General features: G+C 39.2%; 1 long non-coding RNA gene across 1 annotated transcript in view; it reads right to left on the reverse strand.

The window, feature by feature from the left end:
- Positions 1–2,785: 2,785 nt before the first annotated feature.
- LOC122793756 overlaps positions 2,786–24,508 on the reverse strand; it is a 74,432-nt gene continuing 52,709 nt past the window's right edge. The window contains exon 3 of the long non-coding RNA XR_006363527.1: positions 2,786–2,854. This is a non-coding gene — a long non-coding RNA (uncharacterized LOC122793756). The remainder of the gene's footprint in view (positions 2,855–24,508) is intronic.

Here is a 24,508-nt window from a genome sequence, read left to right on the forward strand (position 1 = left end):
TTTTCCTGTGCCAATGTCGAGCAGAGACACAGAAGTGATCCCCAGGGTATATTTCCTATTTCCCATCCACTCATCAAGATTTTTCTTGAAGAGTGCTAATGAAGAACATTGCTTGACATAGATGGGTAGCCTGTTCCAGAGTATGGGAAGTCTCTGGGACAGGAATCTATCCCTCCAGCATGTCCTGTTTATTGTGGTGACAAGGTTTAGGTCCCTAGAGCGTGTGGCTTGGAGGGATTGGGATTTCTTTAGGTGTGGCATGTCCAACAGCTCTGGGTTTGACATAGCTTTATATGTTAGGCAGAGATCACCTCGGAGTAGGCGATATGCTACGGAGTAAAGCTGGAGTTTTTTGAGGCGGTCAGTGTAGGGCATTTGTTTGAGGCCAGTAATCCTCTTTGTGAGGTACTTCTGCTGCCTTTCCATGAACAGAATGGAGGTGGGGTAGGAGCGAACATACGGCTCAACTTCTTAGCTGCAAAATTCTGCCAAAGTCGAACATAATAATGGGACAACGGTCCAAAATCATGGAAAGATTTATATATTACTCCTACAAATGTGGAAACTAACTAGACTAATAGGTTTTGCATTATAATGCATTCTCAGAAGGATGTGAGGTCTGAAAGCCAAACATGAGTGATTATTTGATGAAAGACACAAGTTACTCAAAACACCAAAAATCACGGATCCTTAATGCTCCACACTAGATATTAAACCAAGGCACTCGAAAAAACCATAACGTGCTTTTATTTTCCTTAATAAACGCACATTGTTTTTTTCGAGTGCCTTGGTTTAATATCCAGTGTGGAGCATTAAGGATCCGTGATTTTTGCTGTTTTGAGTAATGAGTGATTATTTACTAACTTCAATACTCAATGATTTAAGAGAAAATACAAATATTATGAGGAACACACCAAAAAATATAAGCCCATCAAGTTGACATTCATTAAATATCTTTAAAGTAGAGAGGTCTGACAGTATTCATATTCTTATTTGTTTATTGCATTTTGTTTACTGAATGAGTGAACTGGTCTATTGATCCTTTTCAGTCACATCAAAGGTACTTATGGCAGCACAGCACTATATACAGTATCAGTAGTTACAATGTAAGCTTAGTATATAACAACTACACTGAGTATGACAGGCAATCCAAGTCATGTATAATATGTATGTACAAGACAATAAAAATGTATAACATTTATAGCATATATAATATATACAATGTAGAGTTTATGGTATAAAATATATTATAGCATTCCTATTGTAGGATAGGAGCCCTTTTTTTTTTTGAAAAGCGAAAGATGATAGAGGAAGTCGGGCAAGTCATAGGTAGGTAATAGGAGTAGGTTAGATAGCAGCGAAAGACAGACATGACTGACAGGGTGTTGGGTAACACAATGGGAGAACACATTGGTGAAGCAGACATCAGGTAATTGTGAGGAGGGCATGGACACAAAGGGAGGGAAACACCAGGTTGGGGATAGGATTGGGTGATCCTAGATGCTGTCTCTGCCAGGATAGTCCCATTGGGAGTTTACTTATCCTTCTGGTACTGTCACCACTGGGTCCTGGCTCAGAAGGTGGAATGAGTATTGGGCAGGGAAGTGACTCAACAAGTCACTGGAGAATAGTCTCCATGTGGCTGATGCAGGCATCCAACCTCCTGTCTGTTATCTCCCCCACAAGCTCTGCCAGCTTCTGATGGGCAGCAGAGATGCAATCTCCACTTGCTATGCTACCAAAAGTACCATTGTACCAGCCTCTGTGCAGGGCTACCTGGTGCAGGTGATGCAGGTAGGGCAGGAGATGAGGAGGCAACTATGGCAGAGCTGGGACCCAGAGGTGCTGAGTGCTTCTGCTGGGGTGGTGGTGACCCTGCTGCTTCAACCTAACAAGGCTCAACAGGCCTTTCCAGTTGCTATGCGACTGCTTATAAAAGTAAAAGAAATGAAGGGAAACAAAAAAATAAATAATATAAATTGATGCAAGAGCAGCAAAGTGGGTGGAGAAGAGATGAAAATTGCATTATTAACTATGTTGATACTGATATGATTAATCAGAAGATGCTTTTAATAGCAGTAGTACTTAAAATAATATTATTAAGCTGTCTGTCTAAGATATGCAGGGGGCCCAAACCTAAAGCCATCCTCTCATGTAGTCAGCCAGACAGAATATTAATGTCTGGAACTATTTAGCAAAACCCAAATGTGTGCTTGTGGCAGAAATGCAGTTTGATTTTTGACAGTACTGTCCATATATAAAATAAACATGACAATCTCACAGCCATTTGTCAATCACAGATGCTAGACAAGGGACAGATATTTCAGTTGTATAGCTTTTCTCCCCAGGCCTCTGCTGAAAATAGTCTCAAGTGCCCAGTTGAGCCATCCTGATAAACAAAAGGCAATAAATAAATACATAAATATATTGTGAAATGTCCAGCAAACTACTACTTATGGATCTATATGAACCTTGAAGTGTTGCAATGATAGCTCTGGGATGAGAAATATATGTTTTTTATGACAACAGAACTTAGTGGGGGGGGGGGGGGTTGAACCCATAAGCATCCTTACTAAGTTAGAGCATAGTGTTAGCATGAGGATTCACATGTTCACCTACACAGGGGAATACATGCGGCGATGCACTATTATCATAGCACAGTCATCATACTATCTTTGAGCTACATCAATACTGACTGCTGTATAACAGTTATACATACAATATGTTGAATACCTACTACTGTTACTATAAAACAGAAACCTTTTTATGACTGCGTGTCTACTCACCTCAGCACTCTCTTATGCACTATAGTCTGCTTATGTCCATCTGCCTTTCCTTTTGATCTCTTCAAGTGCTGTATATATATATATAAATAAAACTTTAATGTAAAATATGATAATGACATGCAGAGGCATCTTATTTGTGTTTCTATAATACTTACTACTTACAGTACAGAGGTGGAGACTGTGCCTTAAATTCATCTTTTCATCAGTGAAGGAGGGTATGACTGTGACACCTCACGTGACTGTAATGGTGGCAATACTGTTCTTCCAATAGGTGGGATGCCAGTAGCACAGGTGACAGCCTTGCCCAAATTATTCCAGGCATCAGCCTTATAATGTGACCCAGTATAGTCCTCCTACAGGAGCCTGTTGCTGTACTGCTTATGGGGGATGTCAGCTAAAATCTTGGAGCACTCCTCCCACTACCTTTGCACTCAGAGAGGAGCACTACCTTGTTCTTCTCCAGCCATGATGTCTCACCTTGAAGAATATCGGGGAAAAATGGTGGAGTATTGGTGTCCATAACAGGTTTTGTGTTTTCCATCTTCAATACAGTGCAATGACTGGCCTTGATGGGCAGCTTCTTTGAGTGAAGGATGGCAGTATAGGTACTGTACTGTCATAAGAATGGCACCTTAAGGTGGCAGTCTTTCATCCCTCTGTATGCTGTTGACAGTATATGATCTACAGTGATTCTACCTGAAGATAGTTAAATAAGGGAAGACAATTCCCACATGCCTAAACTTACAGACTCATAGAGTCTTACTAGGTTAATGAGCCAGGTGGCCTTTCTAAGCCTAGCCAAGTTTTACCTTGCTTGTGAGGAGCTTATCGCAGGTGCTCAGGTCTGTACATGGCATCATGTATAAATCATCATGTTTATTAGGTTTGCACATCATGCAAATTTAGTGATTCAGAAACAATAAGAAATGAGCCCTCATTAGCATAATAATTGTACTCAGAGGAGTGAACCTAGCCGATATAAGCTCAATGAGAATCACAGATCCTCATCATCCTACAGAATAAAACAACAGTGAATATTGTTTAAATCCAGTGATCTGCCTTTGCTTAAAGCTTTCCTTCTGAGTAAGATCTGCTTATATAAGGTAAGTGAAAGATTTTACCCATTCATTCAGTTGTAAAATGTTAGCTTTGACTGCTCATATACCATAATGCCTGTGAGGGATGTTGATTTGTTAGAAATATTAAGATGTTTTAGGCCAAAATTGTCTTTAGAGGTACCTTGCAAGTAGTGGACTGCAAGATTTTTATAGCAGATGGGAAACACCCCCCTGAGCTAATTTTTCAAGTCATGTTCATTACTGTATTACTGTCTGATGCCTTGCACATGTGATATTAGCCATAAACTTAGTGACAGTGATACTGTCATGTGTTGTTATTGTTGTTCAGTTGAGCTTCTGTAATTGTATTATGCAGAATATGTTCTCAGTACACATAATATGCCTGGCATTTACTTAAAGATGTGGGTGCAGAAATCTTACTATTAGGCACAAACCGAGCATAATATATTGCCTAGAAGGATAGGAGGATTTTACAGGTTTGTTAGGGCCATGCAAAAACAAGGCTGCAAGTTTCCCTGTTTTCCATAAAATAGAGCAATACTTGAAAAATAAGTCCCTAAGAAAACTGCTGCAGCCGATGACATATCCACATCAATCTGCAAACTCGAATTTATAGATGCAAAGAATGAGGTGATAATAAAGGCCCTCATTCTTCATGGCCTACTGCTCTAAGCTGCCCATGCAACCTAACAACTCTTCCATGACCATGCCTGGGCTCAAGTTGTCAGCAATATGAATGCAGTGGGTGGTCAGGGCCAGAACTACAACATGGCCCATCACAGGGACATGGATATGATATGCACTGTCACTCACCAAGCAGAACCATGGCATAGGAAAGGATGGCAGCTGGTGTTAGCCATTGACTGAGCCACCTCTTATGGAGACAGAAGAATTCCTGGCCTGACTTAAAGGCAGTACCACCTCCACATAGTCCTACAGTGTGGTGCTTGGATGTTGGGTGAAAGATGGACAGGCCCCAAAGAGTTTCAACTGCACATGCCCCAGGTATGTATTCCTAATTCATAGTATCAATAGCTGCAGCATTAACATGTAGTCATCTAAAGTTCATTAAATCTGTCAGTCTTATGGCATACAGGTACATGGAGATCCGACAGCCATGACCTTTCTGCACAAGTTATGACCGGCAGTGTTAGTTTTTACCATGTTTATACTTGTAAAATATCAGTTGCATTTATACTTCTGCTGCTGGGCCATTCTTACACTGGATATATTTAGATTTGTTTTTTTCACAGGTGATTCTTTATCTAGCTCCAGCACTGTGGAATTGCCCCCATCTGATATTGGGGATCTGTAGCTCCTGATAATTATGGTGGGGATGAGCTGGCACAATCAGGGCCCACTGGGTATAGGTTCATAGGTTCATAGGTTCGTACTAGGCTATCTGCCCTAGGGCATTTATAAGCCTCGCCAGAGTGTGTGTGGCTTTCACCACCCCTTAGGATGAGAATACTACTCCCATTTAGGGTTTAGTTTGCTGTGCCTCTGTCTAGTAGTGACACAGAGATGACCCCCAGGGTAAACCTATGATCTCCCATCCACTCGTCAAGATTTCTCTTGAATAGAGTTAGTGAGGGGCTCTGCCTAACATGGATTGGGATTCTGTTCCAGAGTGTAGGGAGCCTCTGGGTTATGAATCTGTCCCTCCAGCATGTCCTATTTATTTCTGTGTTGAGGTTTAAGTCTCTTGCTCTCATGGCTCTGATGGATTTGGATTTTCTGAGATGGAGCATGTCCATTAATTCCGGATTGGACATGGCCTTGTACGTCAGGCACAGGTCACCTCTGAGTAGGCGGTATGCGACTGAATAGAGCTGGAGTTTTTTCAGTCGGGCAGCATATGACATATGTTTAAGACCCTTTATCCTCTTGGTGAGGAACTTTTGGGGTCTTTCCAACTGCTGCAGGTGTCGGTTAAGATACATCCCAAATGGGGCATTGTACTCAATCATTGGCCTGATAAGAGAAGAGTACAGGGGCACAATGACCTCTCTTGATCTAGATGTGAAACCCTTCATGATAAGGTGGGCAATATAGAAGGTCTTCCTAACCACTTTGGCAATGTGAGTGTCAAATGAGAGGTTACTGTCAACCTTGGTCCCTAGGTCCCTGATTACCTCTTCCGTACTTAATGGATTACCACCTATGTGGTAATTTGTGGGTACCTTGTTTCTCCCAAAGGGTATGACTATACATTTTTTGGCGTTCAGCTAAAGGCCATGGCTCTGGCACCAATTATCCGTTTCTATGAGGCCTCTCTGAAGGATGTTTGTGTCCACTGGAGTATCAATTATGGCGCCCAGTTTGCAGTCATCTGCGAACTTTGTCAGCCACAATCCTCCTATGTTTGCCTGTACCTCGGAAAAATGTTTTTGACATAAGCAGTGTGACCACAACATCTCATATATAAACTATAGACACAGCGTCCCTACCTGCAGATACCCAGGATAAACACACATCTGAGAAGACAGGTTGATGGGGACACAACTGATGCCTGTATCTAATTCTAGTATTCATGGGCAGGGAGGGTCATGCACATGTGGGGATTGGTAATGGTATTTGTCAAAGGCATGTTTACAGCTATTCCCTTGTTGTCAGTGTGTCAGTGGCTGAAACCCAGCATATGCGCTGGGTCATTATGGAGGTGCAGGTTAATTCCACCACAGCTGTAGCAGAGATAGTGAGGGTAATTTAGGCTGTGCATGCTGACCTGTGAGAGAGCATGACCCATATGTGTGAATCATGGGATAGACTGAATCACACATTGGACCATGCAGTGTCAGATTGAGGGGTTGTCCCTCTGGCTGATTATCTGCTACATCTACTGAATGTTAGGCAATTTGGCCATGAATGAGTGAGATCCCACTCCCACAGTGATAAGCACTTCCACAAAAGCATTGATTGGTGCTGTGTCTACATCCAGGAGATGGTATCCCTGAGATTGTGGCCATTATCATCATACTAGCACATCCTCCAGTAGACATTGGTCAAGGTCATGTAGCCCACCAGCATTTAGGCCAAGGCAGTGGTACTGGTACAGCCACTCTTGGCAGGGACAGCTCTCATGGGCAGAGTTGTGCACATGAAGCAGAACCCTATGTCATGCATGCCCTGGACATGTCTGGTAGGCTAAACCACACGGCTGCACCAAGTGTTGATGCTGTGTCCCTGTAGACACACACACACACACACACACACACACACACACACACACACACACACACACACACACACACACACACACACACACACACACACACGCCACCAAGGACCTCATTACATCCCACATATTCACAGATCTTGATTGTTCTCCACGTTAATTCCTCCAATCCAGTTCTGGTACTGCCAATAAAAACACTTTTTCTTTTGCAACAACACAGTACTCACACTCTGTCCTGTAAAAGACAGACACCCCTGTACTTCCTTGTCTACCTTGCAGCTGTTGATAACTGTGCCCTGCTCTCTGTATATTTTTATTTGGGTTTCCCATGTCTGATGCACTGTGTGGCCAACATATGCATGGGTAAGCACAGTCTGGTATTTTTCCATTCACCACTTTTAATATAATGTATCTGCTTAAGTTTTGCATAGTTATGTAATAAAAGTATGTGCATTCTGCTGTCTTGTTGCATGTGCCACAGCATTCTTTGCCCACTTCCATCTTGCAAGGTCATCCCTTGTTGCTGGCTCTTCATCTGACGCCTCATCTGTCTCAACTACCACTGTCTGTGGTGCTAGGAACTGCTGGCCCTGCAAGAAGCTACTCTGTTGTAACTGCTTCCTAACTATAATATAGTATAACATAGCATACACGGTCAGTATTTTGGCTTATGTGATGGGGGTCATACTGCAGGGCATTACAGGATGTATCCAGATAGTGAAAGTGTAACCTCAGCAGCCCAAAACAAATTCTGTAATGTTTCTGGTTTGAGATAGTGCCCAGTTGTACCCTTGGTCAGATTGATTGTGCGGATTTCTGATGGGTGTCATGAGCCACGTTTCTAGGGCATATCCAGCATCACCAGCAAGATGCCCCTATTGGAAGTCACCCTTCACAAACCATTGATACAGATCAAGTGTGCCATATGTGGGAGTCATGATATCTGCCCATGTGGCCTGCATGCACATTGTAGATAATTCCCTGAGTATTACAGACCACTGGGCAGTTGATGGAGTGATACTCTTTGCGGTTCACTTACCTTCTTCCTGCCTCATCAGGTGGGCCTTTGTTTCAGTGTGGGTACAATCTATGGCACCCAAAATCTCAGGGAAATATGCTATATTATAGAAATCCCACATAGTATTTGCTTTCTCCTCTGGAATACTTTGGAACTATATATGCTTCCCCACATTTTGAAGCATGGTATCGAGGATAGATATTCCAGAACTCCTGGCCCATGTCCAAAATTTGTTGCATGGTGTTCCTGTCAACAGAGTGATGGTCAATAATTTTAGTGTCTTGGAGAGCTGCAATAAGAGCCTCCTTCAGATATACACTTACAATGGCTGCGACTTCAAGCATATTTACATGATGCATTCTGTCTGTACCCTGGCAAATGGCAGAGTTCAAATCTAAAGTGAGTACAGTGTCACTATGTGACATTTACAGTTTTCTGAATCACTCTGCCATTTTGTTTTGCCTATTTTGCATATGCAACACTTTATTATACAGTTATTAGCATATAACATGGCCGATCATGTTATTTGGTCCAACCAAGTTGTGTACCTGGGTTTTCTGAATCTTACCCATGCTGAGTGTTGCTGCTCATCAGACAAATTCACCTAGCGTGATGCAGTACCTTTTCTAAATCTGGTGCTAGTTATTTACTGTGATGCATTAGCTAAGTATTTAGATAATGTTAGTCTTTTGCATGTTTCATTTGCAGTGCAAATGCAATACAAATGTTATATATGTTTGGAAGTTTAGCCTTGGAAATTAAGTTTACAAGATTTACTGATGGCAGTCAGTATTCAACATCTATGGCAAGACAATATTTTGTCTGAGGTCATGAGACCTTTCTGGTCTTCTTTTTTAGGCATCGCACTGTTGCAAAAATCATCTGTACTTGCTATGCAATGAACATAATAACATATGACTAGCCATTGCTCTATGACTCCATTACCTTTGTGAATTGATCCAGAGCCTCATTTGCACAGGTCAATGGCCTATTTGCTTTTGTCTTTCACTGAGAAGCTGAAAAACAATGAAAAGCATTAACAGACAAGAATGGTATTGCAGTCAACAGGGACAGTATCTGTTGATGTCATACCTGTAAGAGATTATGCTTCTCTCCCGCCACTATGTGCATATATGTCCATTGTAAATGTGTTGCTGTCATTTTTACTGCACTTCATCAAATCAGTCTTGTATGTTGGCATCATGGTTTCTCTGTGAGTTTTAACAACATGTCCTATCTTCATTCATCAACTTATATACTATAACACAATGTAAGTAATTAGTGATTGTCAAAATAGATTCAGCAACAGATGGGGTGCAAAAATGCTGGTAACAAATGAGGTATAATTGGGAACATTCATTCTCTGCATTCTTCTTGTCAGTCAACTCAGTATTTAGTTAATAAAGAAACTGTTTAATACTTAGTGATTCCAGTGGGTTCCTATTACATTATCGAATCACTAAATGCCGAACGGCCAAATACTCGAAACGGCCGATCATCGAAGTGTATTTTGTGGGGTCACGGTACAGTGGGGAACAGAATCTTTGCCCTTTCCCCACTGTAGTGCGACCTCGGAGTTGGTATATATAATTAGCGGGAGGTTTGGGGGGGCGCAGACCCCCACAACAAATGATTCGATGAACGTCCGTTTTGAGTATTTAGCCGTTTGGCATTTAGTGATTCGATAATGTAATAGAGACCCATTCCAGTATGGGTTTCAGAATTTAAGATCTTTTCCAGATGTAGTATAATCTATCAGTGAAAAGTTCTGAGTTCACAGCCAAATTGCATATTTGTCAAATCCATCCAGGTTGATCAGTAAATTATGATCTTTTTGTATACTGGTCTTGTCTTTCAGAATATTTCCCCAGAATTCAAAGTAGGCTTCTAGCTAGACAATAAGGAAGTTGCTTCTAAGGCCGTAAGTATGAATTGCAGTTGCTTCAGTCCTTAGGTATACTTAAGTCATAAGTCCAGTTATAAAGTGATTTTAAAGGAAGTTAAAGAGACCAGTTAGAAATAAACTAATTTTATTTAGAAATAGTCTGGGAACGTGATCTGTATGCATGATGATAATATTATCATTGGTTAAAAGCTTCTAAACATTTTCTTCTTCTTCTGGCTTTTTCCTGGTTAGGGGTTACCACACCAGATCACCTGTCCACTCATGATTGGCAGTAGAGTTTTACGGTGTTGAGTTGCCAGCCCGGTGCCCAACTTTCCATGGAAGGCACACACAGTCATGCCTAGGGCCAATTTAGAGTGTCCAATCCAACTACAGCATGTCTTTGGGATGTGGAAGGAAACTGGAGCACCCAGAGGAAACCCACACGACCATAGGGAGGACATGCAGACTCCACACAGAGGGCACCCTAGCTGAGGATTGACCCGGAGAACCTCTTTCTGTGAGGTGACAATGCTAACCACTGCACCACCATGGCCACCCGTTCTAAACATTTTCTTAATATGCTGTAATTATTTTTATTTTTTTTCTGGAATTAACTGAAACTAATATATGAGGTGACCACAAAAATATTCAGCTGTTTTACAGTGATTTGAAATAGTAATATACATGATTCCTCTTGCAATTTGGGCTAGATGAAATTTTTCATTTAGACACAGATTAAAGTAATGGTGCCTCAGAATTGTTTAAATGTTTATTTTTTCAGTCTGTGAAGAGTTTTTGATGATCTGCTACATGCAGTTCTCTTTTGTTATTTAAAGGTCTTGGTCTAGTTACTTTGTTTGCCTTTTTTTGTTCTCTGTTTCTCTGCTATTGGCTCTTCCTCTTAGCCACTGTATTTGACCCATATGTTCTTTTTTGGAAGGAGCCCTATACCTCATTTGTTCCTTGAGGGTGAGGGCCAAGCAAGCTGGAAAGGGTACCATCATCCAAGGAAAGAAGCAATGCTTTCTACTTGAGCCTCTATCCTCCCCAATTGATGGGATGCAATGCAATTGATGTGAGTGCTGGGCTGTCCTTCACTTTCATAATGGTTGTAAGAAGGCAAGACAGCCCCACCCACACCCACATATATGAGAAGCACCAATGACTATCTCTGGGCTCTGTCACAAAAAGCATGCCATGCATATACTCCTATAAGCTTACACATTCCCATGCCCCACCTGAGAGGAGAGCTAGCCCCTCCCCTTTATTCCTTGCTGTCACTCTCTCTCTGTCCTCAACCAGGTCTTCCAGTGTTGAGGCCACTCTTTGAACCCCATTCACCTGAGGTGGATTTAGATCTCCATTCCACTGTGCCATGGAAACAGACTACTTTTTTTTAATCTTAGGAAGACTTCAAGCATCAGGCAAATGCTTGATAGTTTATTTCTTTAAGTAAACATTTAATCCTAGATTTTAATGATTATGGATTGTTTTTATTTGTTTATGTGTTTGATTATTCATTTATTTAATTTGAACAGATAGGTGGACAGAACCACAAGGCTTCTTTTTGGTCACGAATGAGTTAACAATAACACTGCCAACACTAATAATGATGGAACACAGCAAACTAGTGAAATAGTACAAATAAAGCACTAGCAAAGCATTGTGAAATTAGTGAGTGTAAAACAGGGATTGCAGTAATTTGTGGCGTGTAACACATAATCGACATAATAATATTTCTCCCAATGGAAAGAACAAAAGTTTTATAGTTTCAGAGAAAGGCAGCCCTCCCAACACTTTCTAGAAGTATATGTTATGTGATCCTTAGCCACCAAGTCTGTGAAAGGCTTTCAGCTAAGGGAAATTTTGTCAGCAGAGGGAAAATACAATACATAATTCCAGTGCTGGGAAGAACAATAATGTATTTGTTTTCCAGAGTCAGAGATGTCCATTAATCTCTGGTATGCCCTATAAAAATCACCAAACCTGCAAGCACAGCAAATGAAAAAAATATATATATTCCCCACTGCAAAGAATAGCAGCTTTGTGCTTTTGTAAAGTGATTACTGTCAGAGGAGTTAAACACTGCCTAATTTTACAAACATAAATTGTTACTTCTTATACCAATACACTGCGGATATACATCCTCTGACCTTGGGAATGGCGTCATTATCTCCCCTCAAAAATACCACAGAATAGAACAGACTCAAGTTCTGACATTCCTAAAATACATGTTGGTGGACTAAACATCAGCACAGGCATAAAACCACAAAGACTGCTGCACTGGGGATTATGCAATACAATACAATACAGAAGTAGCTTAGAAGCATTGGCCACATGAGCCACAAAGCATTATAGAGAATGATAAAGTGTACATCACATGGGAACACCCGTTACCACCAGTTCAACAAGTAAATGTGAGAAAACCAGATATAGTGGTCCATGAAATAAGTAACACTGAGAACTGAGAATTAAACCTGCTACACCCAGTGATTACAGTGTACTATGTACAGAGACATGCAGTGTCTAAAAATACCAGGATTTGCAAGAAGAAATCAGAACAATGTGGAAGAAAAATATCAAGACAGCTACAATAATAGTCGGAGCAATGGGATCTAATAAAAACAAATCTACAGTCATACTTAGATATGATACCAGTACATGCCATTGTGCATGGATGGCAGCAGAAGTCAGATTTTGGCACATTGCAGGTGCTGTAATGAGCACTTTCGGCCAACATCAAACAGCGAAAGAATGATAATTTCATGAACTTTAATTATACCCTAACTTAAGAATGGGGTCCATTCCTGTCGTGGTATGAGAAACCCAAAAGATCTGGAGAAATTAAAGAGAGAAACCATAAATACATAAGACAAGAGGCAGGTGTGCTGCCTCTTCATATGTCAGTCAGAAGTTTTAAGACCCACTCAGTCACATGACTCAAGTGCCCATTACTTATCTTTATTAAAGAGGCTATATGTTGTACTTGGAATATATGATACACTATATACAGCAGGGTCTAGAAATCACTCTCTATAAGTGAATCATGGGGCAATACATAGTAATAATAATTCCATAGAAATTAAAGTTCAGTTATAACTATAAACACTATCTACAGTCATTAATTCTAAGTGACATTTTGTCAAGAATCCTAAGAGGAAAGGAATGTTTCTACATAATGACAGTCTCCAGGACAATAGCCAATGGTCAGAAGGAGCCAAACCTAATCCACTTTTATGCCTGGGTTATAGGTGAAATTTGAGAGAAGAGTAACCCTATATGCAATGTACAGAATCTTCAGCAAGCTCTTTATCTCAGCCCCACAGAAAGGAGACTTATGAAAATTGAAAGGGTGGCAGGTAGGACTAGGTCTGAATAAAGTTAATAGATCTGTGGTTGAATGTTTGACACAGAAGGCTGTGATGGGCACAACATTGCTAGGAATTAGGAAATTGATTAGTGGAGTATCACATGGGTCTGTCAGTCCAGTACTGTTCATTGTGTTTGTCTTAGGCACATCTAAAGGAACAGAGAACAGGATCAAACTCTTTGCTTATAAGATAAAGATAAGTGCTACAGTGGAGGATGTGAGGAAGAATCTAGAGAAGTATTAAGAAAGGCTGAACAAATGGACAGGACTATCACAGTTCAGGTTCAGTGGAAACCCCTGGTATGATGTTTCAGTTTGGGGTGTGGAGCTGTCAGCAGCAGAGCAGGAGCAGGATGTGAGGATACTGGTCATACTTGGACTGGACCACTGGGAGCACAGTCAGAGGAAAGTGGCAATATCAAACAGAATTCTTGAGTATATCCTCAGAAGGATAGATTTCAGAAGCAAAGCAGTAACACTTCTACTCCCCTCTTTACTGACATGTGGCACAGAACCTCGCCTAAATACCATTTGATGCAATATCTTCTTAAAAAGGAGTGCGCATGACAGAAACATTTATGTACTTCTCAGAACTCTGCAGTATCCAAATAGGAATTGCTCCTCACAAAAAAGAGGTAAGAGAAGAAGAAGAAGAAGATGAAGAAGACGAAGAAGAAGAAGAAGAGGAAGACAAAGAAGAAGAAGAAGAAGACATAGTCCGATATGCAGTGCACATTCCTCAAGAGAAATACAGGCACCAATTTTATTAAAAAAGGTGCTAAATGAGTGTAATCATATTACAGTTTTCTGTTTTTCAGTGAAATGACTTTCTAATATCATAAATCATTGAATTAGAAATTATGTGGGACATAGTTAGTTGACAGTAACATAAACTCTTTCACCATTTAAAAATACAGTTATTAATTGGATGACCTTTTGGTGTACGATTTTTCCTCTGACTTTGTTAACACCAGCCTCAGCTCACAGAGGAGTCTTAGTAATGGAAGATGGGGTGGGGGGGCTTTATATTCATTAGCCTGCACTTTTGGAAGAAGACAATGAGCTTTCTCTTAATGATATTGCTACCTGGCAAACACCTGAAGGCACTTCTACTGTGCTTCCTTACTTACACATGGTATTGTAGTTGAATTCTGGCTATGCCTTAAAAAGGAAATCTGATATCATGCATATATAAGCCTGCTAAATAGTACTTCATGCAAAGGAAGACCATGGTGTTACATTCAAAAAGGATATCTCCCTGCTGCCACTGGCCAGAAGTTGCGTTCTTGCTTTATATTATAGGTTCATAAGTTCATAGACTCATAGGTTTGTACTAGGCTATTGGCCACCAGAGTCTTTAAAAGCCTAGCTGCACACTCCAACCCATTTTTGTCCCTGAGAACATTAGATGCCTATACAGTCGTGTATGTTAGTAAGGCGGTAGTAAGGATTACGTGAGGGGTATGTTAATTTGGGATTACTTAACTTACTATTAGCTTCTGTCCATCAGAAACATGGCTGTCAGACTAGGGATTTAGTTGATTCTTCCAGGATGATTTTTATTTTGAGGGAGACAGCTTTATGATCCAACCTCACCAATGAGGAATGATATGGGAAGAGGGAGTACAATGAAATGCTCTCTCATGTTGGTGAGTACAGGTCTAATGCATTTGTGCCCCTGGTTGGAGTGCCCACTATCTGGCAGTATCATAGCTAGGGTGGGGCAAGAGGGGAAACTGCCCCAGGTGCAAAGTGTTGGCAGTGCAGTTAAGCAATTCTGATCTTTTGTTAATGCAATATCATCTTTTAAAAGCTGGTATTGCATTTGCGGTCAAGCCTGAGCACTGTAGCACTCTGTGTGCAGTCTAAACTGTATCAACTGCTTGCTACATTGTAGCAAGCAGTTTACTGCAGTTTAAAAGTAATAAATAAATACATACATACATACATACATACATACATACATACATACATACATACACACATACATACGTGTTTTTTGTTTTAATGAAACATGAGTGCTGTAGCGCTCCATGCAGGCAGGGTATAAACTGTAGCAACTGTTTGCTACATTTGTACCAAGCACTTTGCTGCACTTTAAAAAGCAGAATTTTTTTTTAACTAAAGCATAAGCACTGTAGAGCTCCATGCAGACAGCAGCAATGTATAAACTGTGGCAATTGTGCCATATTAAGAGTGCCTTAGCCGTCTGTACAGGCAGGGTATAAACTGTAGCAACTGTTTATTAGATTTGTAACAAGCACTTTTTTACAGTTTAAAAAAAGCGACTTTTTTAACTAAAGCAGGTGCTGTAGTGCTCCATGCAGACAGGGTATGAGCTGTAGCAACTGTTTACTACATTTGTAGCAAACAGTTTGATATAGTTTAAAAGAAATTATGTTGAGGGAGGATTGGAAGCAGTGCACAGAAATGGGACTTGATTAACTGGGCAGGAGGGTGTGTGTGTGTGTTGTGCATCTGACCACCTGGTTATTGTGCCAGTAAAAGGAAAGTCTGTTTTTTCTCCTCAGAGGAATGGCTTGGGGGGATGCAGATCTAACTGTAATAAGCTGATTACTTACAATGTATTGACTGGCTTATTACAGTCAAGTGCTTCCATGTGGATATACATAACCTGCCTCCTTTTCAAGTACAAGTGTGCACTGTTTCCAACCCTCTCTCAAAATATTTTTTAAACTATAGCAAACTGTTTGCTACCTTCATACCCTGTCAGCATGGAGCACTACAGCACTTATGCTTTAGTTAAAAAAAAAAATCTCTTTTTTAAACTGTAACAAAGTGTAAAGATACAAATGTAACAAACAGATGCTACAGTTTATACCCTGTCTGTTTGGAGCGCTAAGGCACTTGTTTTAATTTAAAAAGACATTATTTTTTTAATGTAGCACAGTTGCCACAGTTTATATCCTGCCCGAGTACGTGTGAGTATGTGTGTATGTTTCTGTGGCTGTCTGTGTGTTAGTGTTTTGCTTTTCATATTTTCCGTAGTACATTCTTAATGCAACCATTGCCTTACATTGGACATGAAGCTCAAATATCAGGACCAGCTAGACATAGCTATAGTTTTGCCTGGACATGCTTAACAGAAAGATGGGGTCAGATATTATGATTTTACATATATGACCACAAAATCTGAACTTTGTGTTCTTTAATGATTATTGAAAATCCATCTGCTATTTTCATTTAGCCATTTCGTAATCCCACAGACATACGGCTAGTAACTTTGGCTTTTAATTAAGAAAAGCAAAGGACATTATTTCTGACATAAACATTTAGAGAACAGTGTACTAGCATAAACAGATGAGGTAGGCAGACCAAAAAAACTCCAAGGCAAGTAAAGGTTAACGTATATTTAATAAAAACGTTTTCGCTCCTAGCCAAACCCAAGAGCTTCTTCAGACAATACAAAAAAGCGCCAAATGACTTTTATATAACAAATACATGATGTCATTTCCTGTACAATTCCAAGTTAAACATGTTTCCTTAAAAAAACAGTTTTTTTAAAAGTTATGTGTAATAAAAAAATATATATGTATATATATTTGTATTAAAAAGAGGTGTTTTATTACCATGTTGATTAAAACATATGGTGGTACCCTTAATGGAAACCATAATTTTTATATTTTGATGTTACCTCCACATGGTACCTCAATTAAATTTTAAGACAGGACAGTACCAAATACTCAATTGCTTAAAAAATAGAATAAGGTGGTTCCTTTGTAACCTATTTAATTGTATCTTTGTAGGTAGACCAATACACGTCCAATCAACTAGACTGAGCTTGCACACAAGACACTTAAAAAGGAGATACCACTTAAACAAAGTATCCTATAAAGGGTTGTCACAGAATTATTTTACATACATACGAAATTTCCTATAATTCCAGGAATAAATCAACAGATAGTATCAATTCCTAAGGTAACTTTTATATTTTAAAATGATGGATATATTACACAGGTCGTTTAGACCAGGTGGAGGAAAGGCATTCAGTAACAACTGCCATTCTAATTCTTTTAATTCAAGGAGTAGTGGTTGAGGACCCCCCCTAACCCCCACTTTCACACCATCAATCCCCATAAAGGAAAAACTATGTCCTATATTATCTAGAACATGTTTAGAAAGGGCGTTGTCCGTTTTTTTATTTTTTATTGCATAATTATGTTGGTAAACACGGTCCCGCAATCTGCGGTCCGTTTTTCCAACATAAAATGCCGGACAACAGTTACAAAACGCAATGTAAATAATGGACTTAGACTCACAATGGAACTTCTGTCTAATGTAGAATTTTTCACCCCTAATCATGAATGAATTTCCTGTTCTTAAGAGCCTGCACCAGTTGCAGAAACCACACTGGAATGTGCCAATCTGTCTGGACACTTCACAGGGTGTATTTTCATTTTGTAAAAGTTCCTTCAGGTTCTTACCTCTTTTAAATGTGAACCCAGGGAAATCACCTAAAATATCAAAAAGGTGACTGTTATTTGCAATAAACTCCCAGTTTTTCTTAACTATACTGCACATATTGTGAATGTGTTTATTATAGGTTAAAATGAACCTATTTTTGAAATCCACCTCTGGGGGACTAGAACCATGATCTACATTAGACTGTTCAATCAAGGAGGGATTTTCTGCATCTTCACCTAAGTCCACCGCAAGCTCCATAGAGTTTTGATGATTTCTCTGTATAGTACCCTGTAGGAGTGGTTGGTAAAACCCTGTGTTTCTTTTGAAAGAAACCTCGTCAATAAGGTTATCCAAAAAGTCAGTGGGGTAACCCCGATTTAGAAACATATTCCTAAGGGTGCTACACTCCTCTTCAAAGTCAATGAGAGTGCTACACATACGTGTCGCTCTCACTAATTGACCTTTGAAGATGGACTTCTTCTGGTTCAAAGGGTGGTTACTAGAGAAGTGAAGGAAGGCGTTGCAATAGGTATTTTTCCTAAAGATCTTAGAACAAAAGCAGTTGTTATAAATATCTTTAACAAGTTTCACATCCAAATATTCAACTTCACTCGTTGAAAAATTATGGGTGAATGTTAAAAAAGGACATGATTCATTCATGTAATTCACCAATTTGGTTGCCATATCAGAGTTCCCATCAAGAAGGACAAATGCATCATCTAAAAACCTAGTGTAAAATATTGAGGCCTCTTTAAAGGGAGGATATTCAAAGAGGAATTTCTTTTCCCAATAGGCCACCACTAGGTTCGCCACACTGCCACCACATGGTGATCCCATAGCTATACCCCTTTTCTGAATGTAATACTCATTGTTAAAAATGAAGAAATTTGATGACAAAATGATATCAAGTAAGGTAGTGACCACATATATCTCGTCCTTTGGGGCTTTCATATCAATAAGCATTAGTTCCACCCATTCTACAGCTTCAAGATGTGGAATAGAGGTGTACAAATCAACCACATCGATGGTCAAGAAGCTGTAGGAAGGACTAAACGGAATGGTGTTGATAGCATTTAAGAAGGACCACGAGTCTTTACAGATTTGAGGGATGGTTTTAAGATATTTGCATAAGATGTGGTCAACTACCTTGGCACTGGGATGGGTGATACAACATCTCCCATCTACTAGTGCACGCATAGGGGGATCCTCTAAGTTTTTATGTATCTTAGGGATACCAAACATGATGGGAACTCTGGGGAAGGATATATTGATGTAATCAAACATATCAATATCTATCTTCCCTTCAATGAATAAATCTCTCAGGTAACCTTTTATTCTATTATATTGACCTGTAGTCTCATTTACAGAAGACTTCTCATAAGCTGGGGAATCCAAAATTTTTTGCATTTTTGATACATAGTCGGCCTTTTCTAGGATAACCAAACCACCACCCTTGTCTGGCTTAATAACTCTAATTGGTGAATTACACAAATTTTTCAAGCAACTTCTTTGTTCAGGAGTAATATTGCTATTAGCATCAAACCATCCTATTTTTTTAAATAAGTGTCTAAGAACCAATTCACAAGCATACTCAAATGACTGCAAAGTAGGGTGGAGGGGGGGGTTAAACACACTTAACAGCTTGAAGGGTGGTTTTTCTTTGCATGTTCCACCATTAAACAGTACCTTAAGGTTCATACCTCGTACAAAGCATTTGAGGTCAATCAATAATTTAGGCAAGCTAATTTTTTGGTCAGGAACAAAGGTTAACCCAAGGGCCAAAAGTTCAATCAGGTCTTGTTCTATTTTAATGTCAGAGAAATTATAAACAAAAAAGTCTCCTTTTATGTTTGACAAAATAATAGGCTTTTGCATTTCATGTGGGATTTCAGGGGTAGGAAAAGCCACGTTTAAACTTTCTTCAAGTTCTTCTGCTGATGAAAGTTCTTCCGCCCTAAAAAAGGTTTTTGATTCCCTTTGTAGTTGGGCCGGAAGCCTTGGTTAGTGTAGGAAGCTTTTAACCTATTACTTCTTCTCGGTTGTTGTGAAGAAGGCCCTTCATCCCCATCATCAAATTCCTGATGAGATTCATCGATAGTATTCAAAGGAAAATCAGCATTTCTATCCCGGATGTCATCATTTTTGTTTTCATTTTCCTTTTGATTTTTAGGCCCCTTAAGGTATTTGATCAAATTAGGATAGGCTAGATCATTAGAGTAAGCTAGCCGATCTCTTACTAATTTTTTGCCCTTGTTAGTTTTTAGTTTCATTAAAAGGCCATCAATACTTTCAAAAATGCGGGAATAATCGTATTTGTACCGCAAAAAGTTTATATCTGCTTTGATCAATTCATTCAAATTATTAGTTTCACTTAGTAGTGACTCAATATGTTTCTCATAATGGTTTGCCATCAGTTCAAGTAGTTCCAACCCTTGTTTGTTAAAAAGGTTGGATAATTCAACAACAAACCCAGAATCAACAAATAAGTTAGTAGGGGTAAAGGAATTCCTTAATCCCTTTGGTACCAGCTTTTCCTTTAAGCACTGTCTAAAATAAGAAACTTCCAACTGAAGTTTCTTGATCTTGAGCATTTTAGTATCAAGAAGTTTTAAGTTAATGGCAATACAGCTTTCAGAGTTACCTGCAATGTCCGAACCGGTAGTCGACGAAATGGTAGTGGTTGGTGAGCCGAACAAAAAACTTTCAGTGTCCCTCACCCATTGCCCAAAAATGGGTTCGCCAATAAACTCCGGACGGTTATTCAGAACTAGAGAATTGTTGTTCCCATTTTCCAATATATGATTGCCAGGGTCAGCGGCATCAGAACGGCTGTTACCCTGTTCTTGCCTCTGTAGATTAGATGCCCTTAGTTCCACAGGTGCACCATCGATATTGAGGTCCTGGGAGCCGGTAAATGGACGTGGAACCTGTCCCGGTGGAATGGAGGAAGTAGAGCGATCTTCCGGTCTCACATAGTTCCTACTCGCATGTTCCTGTCTTTGTAAAGAAGAGAGCCTCTGTTCGGTAAACGAACCAGCACCGTTAGCACCCTCCATGGTGTTGAATAAACAGGGAATTTGTCCAGGTTGAATTGAAGAGACCGGAAGACTTTCCGGTCTCGCATCGTTACCATTCATCTGAGCAGCATTGATACTCGATAACATAGGCGCCCGGCTGGTTTCCAAACAATCCAGCCGTGAGTTTAACGAATCCAAACGCTGAGTTAAATTAGACAGCAAAGTTGCCAAGTTGTTAGAGTCACAGAGCAAAGGAACGCCAGTTTGCGGGCTGTTCCTAGACTCAAACAGCACAGGAGTTTTAGGGCTGGCCATACTCCGACAAAACAAACTAGTGTAACCGACAAAGAAAACCAACCAGCATAAACAGATGAGGTAGGCAGACCAAAAAAACTCCAAGGCAAGTAAAGGTTAACGTATATTTAATAAAAGGAAACATGTTTAACTTGGAATTGTACAGGAAATGACATCATGTATTTGTTATATAAAAGTCATTTGGCGCTTTTTTGTATTGTCTGAAGAAGCTCTTGGGTTTGGCTAGGAGCGAAAACGTTTTTATTAAATATACGTTAACCTTTACTTGCCTTGGAGTTTTTTTGGTCTGCCTACCTCATCTGTTTATGCTGGTTGGTTTTCTTTGTCGGTTACACTAGAACAGTGTACTAGCTGCAAACTTGCTGATTGGGTGACAAAGAAATTCTGTGATAAATTCACCAGTAGTAGTTCCATAATGATAGCTAGTGTGTTAAAGGACATGACTTTAAAAGTGGATTTAAAATGTGCACCTAACATAGGCAGTTTTTTTCAATCTGCTCTGCATTACTTTGTATTCCTTCTTGGAAAACATTCACAGTGCCTCAATATGTTAAGTGACAACCATCATGTGCCACTGTACTACCTTTCTCGGATAAATTGAAACCAAGCCAAAAGTTTATTATCTTCCCAAATACAAAATAGTGAAACAGTGCTCAAAATAATCTTCCAGAATTTTGGAAGATAGGGCAGTGCTTGCTTAGTTTCAAAGGATCGAAGCATTGTGTGCTAATTCAGAATAATGTTATACAAATATCATTCAGGGCATTCTCTTAGCCCCATTTCTACATTGGCAAGTTTCCACCTTGTGTCCAGCAGGAGTAACATGAAGACAATATAACTTGTTACTTGTGTGGGGGGAAAATTTACCTGGCAGACTTACTACTGTCTCATCTTCTCTCATACACTCATACAGGACACCTTCATTTATCTGACTGTAATGCAGCATTGTAAAGAGGCTAACTAACTGAATATTGCCTATGATTATTGGTACCTTCTTAAATCAGTTACAATTTGGCATTGTTTCTAAAATACCAAGCTGTTTGAGATCAATGGAAACTAAACCTCTTAGCCTATCTTAGTGTCCTTTTTTTTCTCCCATGGGTATTTGCTAGCAGTTATCATACACTCTGACAAAAAAACTTGGTATCCTACCAGAATTAAATGAATCAATGCTGGCAACTGAGGATGGCTTTTGTGAACATGTTTTGCTGACTATGCAAAACCAATCGTTATTCAAGGGTGGGTTGTGGCCAATAGAGTTCGGATTTTTCTTTCTTAAAGTTACTTAATAACGTTTCTTTGGCAGATTAGAATTTATTAAAAAACATAACTCAGCAGAGCTCTTTAACAATGTATAGCTGTCAGGCAACACTGTCGCACATATTAATTATATGTAAATTATGGTACAAGTCACATAGGTATAGTAAACCTGTATGGACTATGTCATAATATAGCCTTTACTAATCACAGATTTCTGAAAAATCCCGACTTAGTGCAAAACCATAAAGAATGAATGATTGAAGAAATAACTGAATGATGAATAAATGAATGAATGGATAACAATCGAAAAGGAACCCCTCCACCTGCCAACGAAACTGTGGCCTAGACAATTACCCAGTTTTTATATCACAAAAGCCACCACTGGACTGCAGAGTCAAGTATTGAAACTTACAAGGTCTTGAAAGGTTTCTGCTCTCTTGTCAGTTAAAATGTGAACATTCATTATATCACTCCTTCAGGTATTGTTATCTGAACATTTACTTAACCACAATTATTACTGTTGTGGCTATGATATCTTTCAGCTGACCAAACTTCTAAGTATTTTGAATAATAATCAATACATGAAAATATCAGATTATAATGCTGAAATAAGTCAACTCTAGCACTTAGCAAGGGTACTGTTGAAATTTCATGAGGCAATGGTTCCTATTTTTATTGGTTCTGTTTTTTATGTATGTAATAAAATTAACACATTTAAACATTTTTTCTGTCTATGTTGTAAAACCAAAGAACATCCATGCAGCAGGCAGGGAAAGTGAATTATATAGTTTGTGTCTCAGTAAGCAAAACCAAAATGAGTCAGTAATTCTACCATCTTGAGTATCACTTTGACACTGTGTTTGTCTACTAAGCTTCTTCTGAAGCCATGCTCAGTCTTTGATATTCGAATTCTGACACTCTTAAGACACATTAATTTGTAAACCGCAAGCACCAGCACAATGTCTTAGAATCCATGAGACAAGAGACACACACGTTACTTCTTCATATAGTTATTCATAAATACCTGGAACTTCTCAGTCACATGTTTCATGTACCCAAGTCACCTTGCTTTCTTAAAGGTATGTTACAGGGCCTTCAGCAGTTCCCAACATATAAGTAAGCACCTACTGGGTCATCATAATAAAATGGAAACAGTGATATCTTTTTGATTTAAAAAATATTTTTGTATACAACTAAAAGTAATTTCCAGGGGTGAGCAGTGTTAATATACATGAAGTGTCATTGGAATGAATCTCCAATATGAAATGAGAACAGGCAATAAGATAGTCTGCTTCAGTGTTGCAAGTGAAAGTGAGGGAAACCTTCAAAGCCACTGACATAATTTGTTTTCTAAACAGCTTGTATCGGCATGTAGGTGACATAGTGACATTCTAGGGCTTTAAAAGCCATGGCATATTTCTTTCTGTCAGGTTATGCTGGCTAGCACCATGATAGCTTTCCCTTCATGGTCTAAGTGCAGACCAATGTATGTTAACTGGTTTTGGGAAATTATTTAACTATTAGATTAACTAAACTAAAATATATTGTCTGGATCTACTCTGAAAATGCAAAATAATTTTAGTTTAAAAAATTCTCTAAAAGTGAGTTCTGCTACCAACCTAAACAGTGCAATGCTATCAGATGTCAAAATAATCCCAGATGCAGCTCAAACGGATAAATTAGTATCATCAGTATTTATATACTACTTAATTGCTGCATTTCCATGTTACTATCCATTGTGACTTAATTTATTTATTTTATTATATTAATATGATTCATTGTGGCTACATCTTATCCAAAAAGTTCTGCTAAGCTTAATTACAATTTTCCATCCATGTTTTGACATTGTAAACTGCTTCTTGACTTAAATGTTGTAGCATACTATTATATCTGTAAATATGCATATGGTTTAACATATCCTTGTGTCAGTAAGTATGTTTTGTTCATTTCTTATGTGATCCTTTTCACCTAGGCTGTGCATGTGAATGGTCCATTAAAATCAGTGCACTACCCCGGTAAACAAAACTAAATAAATAAATGATTGCAATAGTTCTACTGGGTTGGTCCAAAAGATAAAGGATTACTGTGAAATGAGAGCTTACTGGAATAAATATAAAATTGCTTGATCAGAAATCAGAAAAATGCTATCATATTTACGCATGACATAAAATG

Source organism: Protopterus annectens, chromosome 2.part0 (assembly GCF_019279795.1).
Source record: "Protopterus annectens isolate FY-2018-M chromosome 2.part0, PAN1.0, whole genome shotgun sequence".
NCBI classification, from domain to species: domain Eukaryota; kingdom Metazoa; phylum Chordata; order Ceratodontiformes; family Protopteridae; genus Protopterus; species Protopterus annectens.